Source organism: Cavia porcellus, unplaced genomic scaffold (genome assembly GCF_034190915.1).
Source record: "Cavia porcellus strain 051 isolate PalLab524CR breed Dunkin Hartley unplaced genomic scaffold, mCavPor4.1 scaffold_4, whole genome shotgun sequence".
Taxonomy (NCBI): domain Eukaryota; kingdom Metazoa; phylum Chordata; class Mammalia; order Rodentia; family Caviidae; genus Cavia; species Cavia porcellus.
The window spans coordinates 17,876,628-17,889,387 of NW_026947487.1; positions in this window are offsets into that span (position 1 = coordinate 17,876,628).

Sequence of the window (12,760 nt, forward strand, 5' to 3'; positions counted from 1 at the left end):
CAAGAGAGTGCCTCATCCTGGCGTTCTTTGAGACCTTACCCCAGTGCTACTGGACTGTCCTAGCCACCAGAGAGTGGGTAAGCCATCCTCATTTCCAGCTTTTATAGGAAATGCCAACATTGCCAGATTCATTGCCGACAAATCTGCTTAAACTTGCTGCTGAAGACTGACGGGGCTCAGGGCCAACAGCAACCCACTTTAAGGTGTCTGTCTCAGAGTCCAAGTCCCACTAAAAGTCTCAGATAAGACATTCTCTATATTTGTGGGCATAGAGACCATATATACAGAGTTCTTCCTGAGTTTTCAGGCTGTTATAGTAAGTCCTCAATCACTAGGAGACATTGAGGGTCAACCTATGCCCTTTACAAACAGGCCCTATTTCATGCAGGTCCCAGACTGCTTCTTCCCAATCTACCCAGTGGTGCCAAATCTTTCCTCCACTACTCATTCTACAGTCCTAAATCTTAAAGATGCTTTTTATTTCCTTGTGTTTATACAAACTAACCCAGACACTGAGGCCTCAACAGCTTACACCAGTTATCGCTAATAAACCTCTCCTCAGTGACCCCCTTCCTTTCTTATTCACCAATTTCTCAGACAACCCTGGTCAAGACTGACAGATAAATTTTGTCTTCTCACTTTGTTTATACTTTTTCAGGATACATAAAAGCCTTTCCCACAACCAGGGTAACTGCTGATATACTTAAGTCCTATTACAACAAATCATTCCAAGGACTACAACCAGGTGACAGTGACCCATACCTGATATTCTTGGCAACCTCAACAGTGATCAAAGTTGCTAGACTGCCATCCTGGTTTCACATTACTCAGGCTAAGTGATGCCCTTCTAGCCTTAGATCTAACCATCCATTTTCCCTACTCATCTCTGCCTTACCAAGGCCTCACAGCCACAACTCTCAGGTTGTCATGTTTTTGTTATCCAATTTGGTTTCTAATTTCTTATCCTTTTTTACAGCAGGACTCTTAACAGTATTTCCTGAAGACTCCCATGTCATACATACCAGAGACAAGCCTTACCCTCTTAACTTTTACCCTTTCAGATGGGGCAGTAATCACCTCTCAGAACTTCATTCCTCCTAACCCCACATTTATTTTTCAGAATTTTACCTTACTGTGGCAATGATTCTACCTCAACATGCCTGATAAAATGACATATCTAAATCAAAGGCACCTTTCCTTGTACCTCACCTGGGTCCTTAAATATGACAGTGCCACACCTCCTTATAACATCTTGTCTCTGTTTTTCCAGTCTAACATGCGTGCATTCACCAGTGATAAAGTCATCCTGGTTAAAACATCTGGCACCAGCTTCTACATGGGCATCAATCATCATCCCATCAACTCCCCTAAACCCCAGTACTGTGCCTCCTTCCAGCAGGAAGTAGTAAAGAAAGAAATCTCTGCCCCTTTTCCTAATAATCATAAGATGGGATATGAAAGAGTTTTGGCCTAGACAGGACACTGTAGCCTGTAAAGCCTCAGATGGAACCAAGGTGCTTCATCTCCCCATCCCCTAGGAATTTACCTGTGACTCTATCTTCCCCACCCCTAGGTACAGTTGTTAGGACTTGAGCAATAAGCTTAGATTTTTGGCGAGGAAATTTGCATTTAATACAGGAACATTTTGTATAAATTTGATAAGATGAAGTTCATCTTGAGAAGTTGAATATTTTGTTATTTATTTTGAGTCAGAGTCATTACTGACAAAATATAGTATATTTGTTTAGCATGAAGAAAATAATACATATTTGATACAGATCATTAACAATCATATAAAACCTCACATTTTCAACATAGTTTCTGTAAATATTATTTTTGCATTTTTTTCTCAGTCCAATTAACACTCAAGAAACAAAAATTAGAATTAGATTTAGAGAAAAAATAGATTTGGTGTTTATGTTAAAATAATCATATTGTGTTTGAAATGATTCATAGAAATTTCAAGGGTTTCATTTGCATTTCCATATTAAATTTCAGGAATAACAACAAAAGATCCCTGCTAAAGTATGTTAAAACATTTTTTTTAAAGCATCACAATCTAGAAAAAACAATCTTAACTCTGGAAGTCAAGAATGAGGCACAGGGGAAGCATTTATAATGACAAATTCCTTCCTAATAAGTGCTCTAACAAAGAGACATCAGCAGCTGCATTAAGAAAGTTATCTGTCTAAATTTTATTAAAACTAACCTAAACATTAAGATAATCTTTGTTATCCAATAACAACAACAAAGCAAAGACTTTTGGCCTTAATTCAATCCTGTGTTCTTCCTAACATCTAGGTGGTATCTTATTTGGTGAACTATGAGTATTTGGGCAATAGTTTACAGTGAGCTGAATAGTGTATTGAATAGATTTTGTCTGCAAGCACTGCACAAGGGAATGATGCTCTATATCAATCCTCAGCTACACACCTCAGGCAATCTGAGTGTTTAATCCACTGAGGCAATTTAATCACTTCATTCTCAGTTGAGTGTAATAGGTAGAATGTGTTTGTTGAATTGCAGTGGATCCAAATGGATTCCAAAAAAGCTTAACTTTCACCACCATGAAGGTTCCCTTAACTGAATTTCTACATTTGCTAGATCTTTATCATTTATTATATATGTAGTATTTTCAAACTTTATCCAAAGCTATGTTCATATTTTGTGCATTTCTTAGATGATAATATGGTAGCTAACACAAATTGACCTCCATGCAATATTTGCAAGAATAGTTACCTCTTTTTAATCTTGTTGATGTTTTAGAATTGTACATAATTTCTAATACTTTTTTTAATGGAAAGGAATATACCAAAGAAAATGGATATTGATGAGTATATTATCTTAAAATTATTAGATCTTATATTCTAAATAGTGAAAATGAAGCATGAAGTCTGCAGTGAAGAATGGAAGGCAGTGTTCATTGATAAATTGTACTATTAATTGATTTATAATAATACCAAAATAAAAGGAAAAATGATTGTGTTTTTCATACCTTAGAAAGTTTTGGGATTACTTTCTTAATATTTTTATTGCCATCTAGTCAAATAAAAGTTTAGCTTATTTAGAATACAAAGTACTTTCATTTTAAAAATAATGTCTTTTGAAGCTGAGAAAATAGGAAATCTCATTTTAATTATAGGTATTTTATTGAGACATTTATAACCAAGATAAATAACATCAAAGCTTAGAAAATAAATGTGGACCATTGTAAATATTACACAAGATGATAATAATAATGATTTTTTTTTAATTTAAGAGAGGTTTTAAATTTTTGATTCACACCAACTATTATCTTCATGGCTTAATAGAGTATTGATTGCATTTAGAGGTTCTAAATAACAATTAAGTGATACAAATGAAAAACATTAAATAGAAAAATTTCTAATTAACTTTGTAATTTATTATCATAAAAAATAAAAGCTATTGCTATACTTTATGCTATATATTTATGCTCCTCTTGAATAACTAACTTTAATTATGCTCAATAAGTATTAACTAATAGATCTGAGTTAGCTGCAGTTAATTCCAAGAGTGAGCCAGGACAAATTTGTGACTACCAACATTGTGTTAACAAAAATAAAATATGCATGCAATGAAATGAAACCAGTTAATTAATCTTTTCCTCTTATGGGGTAAAATTATTTAAATTGTGAAGTGTATTTATACAAAAGTCAATTTATTTATTTAAACAGGTATGAAGGAGAGGATTGCAAGAAATATTCTTCAAAATAGGAAAGGAAAAAGGGGGAGGAATGGGGAACTAAAGAGAATTAAGATGTGATAAATACACATGCCAATTCCCCATGATGAATATGAATATAATCACTAAAATGTACACTAATAAATATTTTCACAAAAGAAATATCTCAAAAGAAGGAATATATTTTAAAAGTATTTTGTGATGAATGATACAAAATACAAAAGGATTAAACACTTCTTTTATTAGATAATCTTCAGAGTTGAGATCATCACACTTTTGTCAGATGTTACAAATCTCACAAATTTATGGAATCATAGATGATAGCAAAATACATTCATGCTAGCTTGCTTCACAAAAAGTTTTTGAACACTTCCTAAATGCTAGGTACTGTTCTGGGTTTAGGCACCTGTGTAGACACTGCCTTAAGAGCTCCCCAGTACAGAGTAAACCTAAATGGTGGAGTTAGTGTTGCCTCTTGCTTCTGATAGACCAGGTTTCAAATACCAGGACTGCTGTGGGATCATCATCAGTTTTTAAATTTAATGTGTCTTTGTCACTTCTATAAAATGTATGTAGTAACTAATATGCTGCATTCCTCCAAGGGATACATCAGATGACATGAAAGTTATGGGATTATCATAGATATTGTAATCCCAAATACAGAGTACAGTTATCCAAAGTTAAGGGCAGCCAAGGGGACAAAAATTTACATATCAGAAACCAAAGCAACAGTCTCCCAAATCAATTCAGTTGCTACCTTAACTGAATTATGCAAGTCCTTATCCTTATCTTATGCAAGTCCTGCATATCCTTATCTCTGCATTTTGCAGAGGTGCTTTTCTCCTTCCTGGCTAGCCAGCTCAAGTTACTCACATAGTTCCCACCATCCTCACTGTAATTCCCCTCAAACCACCCCCTTCTTCACAAGAGAATAAATTCTGGGAGAAGATTAGGATCAGAACCTTTGTCCACACATCCTCATGGGGATTGGATTTAGGATCCCTTGACTATCCTTAACTTTGAATGTGTCTTGGTGTCTTTACTCTAGCCCTGTTTCGCATTGGAGGTGGTAGATTGCAATTAACTTTCTGGGATTCCAATAACATTTCAATGGGATTACAAATACAACTTTTTGGGTTGTGAGGAAAACTAGAAAAGGAATTATAGTACTTGGATAATGGTACTCTATATTTGGGATTGCAATACATACTCTGTATTTTTCAACTCTGGCTCTGAACTGCTTTCCTAACCTCTATGAGTAAATAATGTATATTTTGTCTCCTTTATTACAGTTTTACAACATTACAAATTTCCATCAGGGGAAAAGTATAAGTATATTTTGGTTATTCCCAGCCTGATGTTTCCTACCTTAGAATTTTTGGAATAACAATTTCTTTTATAATTATATAACTTAAATCTGTTCCTGGGAAAGAAAGCACTCAACATGTACTTCACAGTAATTGAAAAAAAGACAAATCAATACATGGATATCATATATTTGAAACTATACATTAAATATTAAAATAACATTTTAATATTTTAAAAATTAAATTAAAATTAACATATTTTAATATATTGTATGTTTATTAAATATATAAACATAGAATAATGCATAGTACTTAATAAATTTTATGCCTACTTCTGCAACATTTCTTGTACAAAGCATAAAATTATAGAATGCTGATTAAAAAATGTATCTAATCTTTGTGTAGAGAGTTGTTGAACCTGAAGATTGATCACATGTGTGGGGATGAAAACAAGGCCAGCCCGCAAAACACCCAGAGAAACAAGGTAAACAAGTTGTCCAAGCACCAAGAAGGCAAGGGGCCCAGGACAGCCAGGCAAACAAGTTGCTAGGCAGTGGGGTTGAAACTGCCATACTTCTTCAGAATGTGCAGAGCATATAATTGCGCTCCAGTGGTTGAGCTGTTCCTTTTCTCCCATAAGAAGATATGAGATCCACCTGACTCCAGCTTTGTCTCTTCTTTATTTTCTCATTTTTGTGGTCCTTTACCCCAAGAACCTCAGGTGCTGTATGGGTTGCAGCACTTTGTAGTGACTTCATTATACCTTATAAAATATAAATTGTTATCATATATAACATATATAGTTGGAATAGTTCCAATTTGAATATTAGTAACAATGCTGCCTTAGGATCTTTATAATAACTATATTTTATTTTTAGGATAAATTGTTAGTTCAAAGTTACAAAAATTTTTATTTTCACTTGCAAATCAAACACCAAAATATTCCTACAATATTGTCTAATATTTTATTTTATATATGAATACCAATGTATATATAGAAATATGTGGTAGATGATAGATGAGTGAAGTTTAAGTAGACCAAAAGGAGGAACATCAAACAAAGAAAGGATTAGTATACTATTGAATATACTTGTGTGTGAATGTGTGTGTGCCTGCATACACCTTTTGCATGTATGAATATTTTCCCTTAAGTGATACAAAATGTTCAGAGAACTTAGAAAACAATACTTGAAGACTAATTAAATATTCATTAATCAGAATTTTAAAATGAGTCATATGATGGGGTGGCTATTCTGCATGTTAATCCGCAAGAAAAATTTATGGTTTTTCCTATCTCTTCTGTAATTTTTTCCTTTACTTTAAAAAATTCATATTGCTATGTCTTTTTCTAACATGTGCTCTCAGCTACAAGTAAATCAGGTTACTGTGATGACACGAGTTGAGAGACCAGACGTTTAAGAAAACCAAGCAGTGAGAGAGAGTAAAACCTGGCTAGTGGCTTTGTGGGTCACATACCACATACTTGAATAAGGAGTATAGAAGCTGGGAGGACACAAAAATACTGCACACTTCTAAGGAATTTGGGTCCCTTATCATTTGAAGAAGTCTTATATAACAGCTAATACAGTTAGTGTGCTTCCTTCCAGATTTTGGAACTAGGTGCCAGGAAAAGATGGCATTTATGAAAGAATATTTGAATTTTTAAACAATATTTATATATTATTAAACAAATTTTACATTTTAAAAAGACCACACAAATATGATCCAACATGTTTTAAAACTATTAATCGAATGTGATTTAAAAAAAAAAAAACAAAAAAACCAAAAAACTCTTGATGCCTGGGGATTTAGCTCAGCCGCAAAGCACCTGCCTGCCAAGTGCTAGGTTGTAAGTTTGATCACCCCTGCAAAAAAAAAAAAAAAAAAAAAAAAAAAACTTTGAGGGCTATAATGCTTAGTGTGATATATGTTTATTTTTGTGTTCAGGGGCACCAAATTATTTGGACTAAAGCAGTGTAGAAGTTTCTGAAAGATATTTTGTAGATATAGTTAACATTTATAACAAGTTGTATTTAAAAAACATGCTACTTTCCACAATGTCAAGTAAATCCCAGTCAATGTATTGAAGGACTCATAAGTAAAAACTACAATTTTCAGATGGAAAAAATATTTCACTTAGTGACTATAACAACAGCAAATCCATGTGAGTTTTCAGCCTCATGTCCTGTTCTATGGATTTGTTTTCACCCAGTAATGTAACATAATTATATTTATATTCTATCTGTCTCTCTGTCTCTGTCTCTGTCTCTGTCTCTGTCTCTCTCTCTCTCTCTCTCTCTCTCTCTCTCTCTCTCTCTCTCTCTCCACCTCCCTATTTGCCTTCCTTTTTTCCGCCCATACAGACATATGAGACATGTTCTGTTTCTCTGGGCAACCTAGGCTAATACAGTATCCTAAAAGATTAAATATTACAAGTATGAGTTTCTAGAATGCTTAGTTCACTTCTAATATGAAGAGATTTGCTTTGATAGTATCTTACTAAAGAACAAATTACTTAGGGAAATAATATCAGTTACATACAAACAGAATGATGCGTATTCTAGAAATACATATATAATAGAAACAAGTTCTCTGCTAACAAACTATTCAAAGAAGAACTGTTATCCCACTTATAGAAACATTACCTAGAACCTCATTTAAATTCCAAGGCAATATGGACAGCATGTATATATTTTTACAGCACTGCTGCAGAAGACATTGAACAAGATACTAAATAAGAATGTAAAATATATCAAAGCTGGGATTTTGTCTGTTTTACTGATTGCTATATTTGTAATGCCTAGAACAACAGATTGTATTTAGAAGACACTGCAAGAAGTTCTTTTTTTTTTTGTTTGTTTTTTGTTTTTTTTTTCTGAGTAAGTGAGTAAATGAAAAAAAGGGAGAATTTTTTTGGGAAACTGAAAATTATATCTTACTGATTCACAATACATATTGGTATATTACAGAATCTAAGGAACCTTTTACCACTTAAATTATTTTATCAACATTTTATGCCCAGTTTCTTTAAACATTGTAATACTGGCTAGCATAACTTTGATCATTCGTATAGTGACTTTCTCTACTATCCAAGTGCTGCAGGTTTGGTTGCCTTGTAGCACTATTGCAAGGTACCACTGTTGAAGCGTTAGGAGGTGTTGCTTAGTCAGAAGTCTTTTGGGCACCGAGTGCCGACCTTTTAGTAGAATTGTGGGACCTTCATCTCTTTTTCTTTCTTTTTGTTTTTTTATCTAATGATGGAAGTGGTTTCTCTCTGCCACCTACTTCTACCATGCTGTATTGTATTGCCACAGGGCCGAAGCAATGGAGCCAATCGTAATGGATCTTCCAAAACCATGAATTGAAATAAATCTTGTATCATTATAAATTAATCTTCTCAAGTATCTTAATACAATAATAGGAACCTAACATAACACATGTAAAATATAATTGATACTGTTTCAATAAACATACTTAAAATACCCAAAGTGTTGATACGTTGAAGTGTCTTTGAAATTCTCTTCAAATTGAATAAAAATATGTAAAAATATTGTTTTTATGTGAGGTTTAAAATGACAACTTTCAATTCTAATACAGATGCATTCAATTACCTTCTCTCTTAGTCTAAAAACTGAGAATTTTAGAAGCATTTTAGAAGAAATCTGGCTGCCTATTTTAGTATTGTCTATTCATTACACTATTGTATTTACTTGGATTTTTTTTCTTTCAATGCCAACTTATTTATGCAGATGTAATTATGGGACTTTTCCCTTTTTTCTACTGAGTTTGCTGCCAGTTTTTCCTCTATTTATTACCTTTCTAAGAACTAGTTATAGGCCATGACACTTTTCCACTGAAGTACCACTTAAAGAGCAGGCTTGTTGTCTCATTCTCAGGCTGTTCCTTTTTTTAATTCCCAGGGACCTAACTGGAAGAATTATAATGAAATAATGATCTCCTCTGGAGGCTAGTGTTTTACTTCAACAATTTACAAACACAGATTGCCACTGATTGGTTACTTTATTAGGCGTTATACTGGACTGCAAAACAAGCCACAATCTTTTAATTCAAAGTTTTCCACCTAAGGAACAGGGAGATTCATTGATCCAACAAAGATAAAACATCAAGAGTTTAAAAAATCCAATTCACTTAAAACAAGGCTTTATTTTTTGGTCAAATCTTTTTTATTCTGAGAAAAGACTTTGTATTTACAAGTACTTTGTGATGATTTTTTGACATTAAATCTGAAGTGGTACAGGAGAGATAAGAAGGAGACAAAGAAGACCTTTAGTGAGGGAGAAGCTGTGGAGCAAAGCAGACTCATTGGACAGAGGCTGGGGGCTGCTTATATAGATTATCTCTTGGGGAGGGGTTTTGTTAGTTGACAGTGATGGATTAGTGCTGTGTGTTAGTACTTGCAGGTTAGGGATTGGGAAATCTTTGATGCATGCTGAAGGAAGGACTGGAAGTCTCTGGCTTGGATCAAAAGAACAAGTCTGATGAGGTGTCTTTTTGTGGTTTCAATGCCATGTTGAACTCCGCCATGATGACTAGGTGAAACTGTTTGAATAAAAGCCTATCACTTTGCAAGCATCTAATTCCAGTGATAAATTTTCATATTGATAAATTATTGTGCTTTTCTCTACTTTATTCCTTTGCTTTATTTTCACTTGGTTTCTTATGAAGAATTAGAATGAAATAATGAGCTCATCTGGAGGCTAGTGTTTTACTTCAACAATTTACAAAAACTTCCAAAGTAAACCAAATATTACTCTTGAACAAAAATTTTCCCCTAATAATTTTTCATTTATTATATATCAAAAGTTTAAGTATATTCCCTTAATAATTTTCAATTATCATATATCAAAAGTTTAAGTACATTGATTTGTGAGCTGATGTCTTAGCCTATTGTTCTTGCTATATTAAAAGTATCATAAGATATGTTACTGAAATGATCAAAGTTATGGAAGTAAAGTCTAAGATCAAGGCTACAAAGATTTGGAGTCTTCTCACTTGACTTCACATAACAGAAATTGTAAACAAAAAAAGCTATGTAGGTTCTCTTTTATTTATTTAACTTTTCATTTATTAGTTCATGTGTCCATTCTCCTTGGTGAATAGGTATAATGTCATAGAATGTGCTTCTTTTACTTAGTAAACTCCTAAATATCATTAAAAAGAGCCCTGTCCTGTCACACAATCCCCTTCAGTGGTGGTTAGGACAGAGCTTCCACTTGATTGGCTGTGGGACCCAAACCAAGGATTGGTGGAACATGCTTCTAGATGTGTCTCACTGGGCCATAGCAGTGCAGCCTTTAGATCTATACCTGGTCACTAACTCTTTCTGCTCTGTTACTTGCCCTAGTCACCATAAACTAAGCAGTGCTGCCTGCCTTTAAATTGTGGCTGCTGGGTGTTGTGCCCAGCAATGGGAAAGCTAAAGCGATTTCCTGAAGATGCCATGTACATTTACATTGGAACTTTGGAGTTTAATGTATTACTTGCAGAAGGTATATGACCAACCAATAAAGTTTTATCCTTCCTGCTTTTTCCATAGGATGGCAACAAAAACTAATTCTTGACTACAAGCAAGCATAGCAGCTCACTGTTTATATTATAGTCATCAAAAAATTTACTTTGTGTATTTGAGTGCCTACACAGAAAAGAGTATTTAACTCTATAAGCCAAACAAATACATTACAATAATTTAGCTTTTATGTGTGTATGTGTTTGTTGTTTTGTTTTATTTTTAACTTGTTTTAACACTTAGAATCTTTGACAGGTCTTCTGTACTCCATTTCTAATTTTGGAATCAATTGATTTTTAAATTATGATATACTTATAAAATAATTAATACAACAAATTATTAAAAGTGAGCAATTCATTTGTCATTATCATTAAGTTATATCCTTTATTTTTATTCAAAATAATTAATTTTATAACATAAATATATGGAAAATAAGCAGAAAGGAAGTTATATCAATATTTTCTACCATATAATGTAATGAAAAATATAACATATAACCTAATTAGTTTACATACATTTTGACTTTTCAGTATACTAGTAAATTTGCAGTAATGTTAAAGCAATTCCCTGAGAAGTAGTTTTTTCTGCTTTATTCTAAATATTTTTGTTTCCATATTAATTTTCATTTGTTTTTTAAATGTAACAAGGAAGATAAGTGGAACATATAAATCTTTTTAAAATACCTTTTCTCAAACTATTACATTTGCTTACACTTCTAAACAAAAAAATAAAGTGAATATGCAAGAATGAAGAATAATCTTAAAATACTGACAAGATAAAATCACTTGAGGACTAAATATTATAAAAATTGCATATCAAAATTTTGTTATCAGGTTATAAATTAATTTTCCTTTATAATATATATCTTGGACAAATAAATATGCAGTTGAAATTTCTGAAACAAATGTCAGGTGATAGAATGGTTAGAGTTTGTGCTATAAATTAATAATAGAATTGTTCACTGTAAAAATGCAGAAATGTTGAAAAATGCTTTTAATGAGAAGTTATAGTATGAATGTATACTTTTCTCATTTCAAAAAAAAAAACCCTGAAAGGATATTAGTATAGAATGCTAAATATTGAATACTTATTACAAATCTATCACTGAAGTTTATACATTTGTTGTAAACAATTTTATCTGGAAATTTTGTTCAGTTCTTTCACACATTGCATACTAGAGGACAAGTGTAAGGCATAAATTCACTTAATCTTCCTTCTTACCTTGAAACTGTTGCTTAAATCCCTTTCTAATGTCTCAAATAAATAAGCGATGACATTATTAAATATACTGACTTTAAATTGTGCAGTTAAAAGGTTCTCCATTCATTTTTCTTTCATCAATGAATATTTTAGTATCTACTTTACTAAATATATCTCAATCATTACTTTTTCATCATTTTTTGTAACGTTTACAATCTACATATTCATCCAGTTTCTCTTAAGACTGTTTTTATATAAATAATCTGTTTTCTGCTATTACTTTTTGGCTTCAGTAATTACTCCCACAACATTTTCTAAATAGATACATTATTTTCTTATACTATCTACATACAAGGAATGAAAACATGATGTACTGAAAACAGCACTGATACAAAGTTAAAAATCAGCTATAAAATATGAGATGTTCATTTCATGACAGTTTCTTAAAAACAAAAAAGTTACAAAATGCCAACTTAATTCATTCAAAATACTGACATTTGGTAATACTAATAAAAAGTGTTGCCATGATCAGTAGTTCCATTGCATACTTTCATTTTTTTTCTTCTTTTTATGTGATTTTCTCCTATTTTCCAAGTTTACTTGAATGACACTAGCCTATTGTTTTGACTCTAATGTGCACCTGGCCCACTTTCCACACTCTTCTGTGCCCTCCCCACTAGTCCTCAACTTCTTTCCTTACACAGTTTAGAATCTGGCCTTCATTCTGCTAACTCTCTCACTGCTTCCCTGGCCAAATCTTAGAACATCTGGTTTCTGTGTCCCCCACAAGCATATCCATACAATTTCATGTACCTGGAGACAGAACATTAAGTCAGGGATTGGTATTTCATTTTTTTTTCAATCTCATGGTAGTATATGAAATACAATCTAATTTGGCTAGTATACTGACTTTCTCGTCCTCTCAAAGAGTTTCCTGAACCCTTTTTTTATTAAAAAATGCAGTCACTTATTATATTCTCAATTGTTTGATTTCTTTCTTTTTACAATGTTTTTATTTTAAAA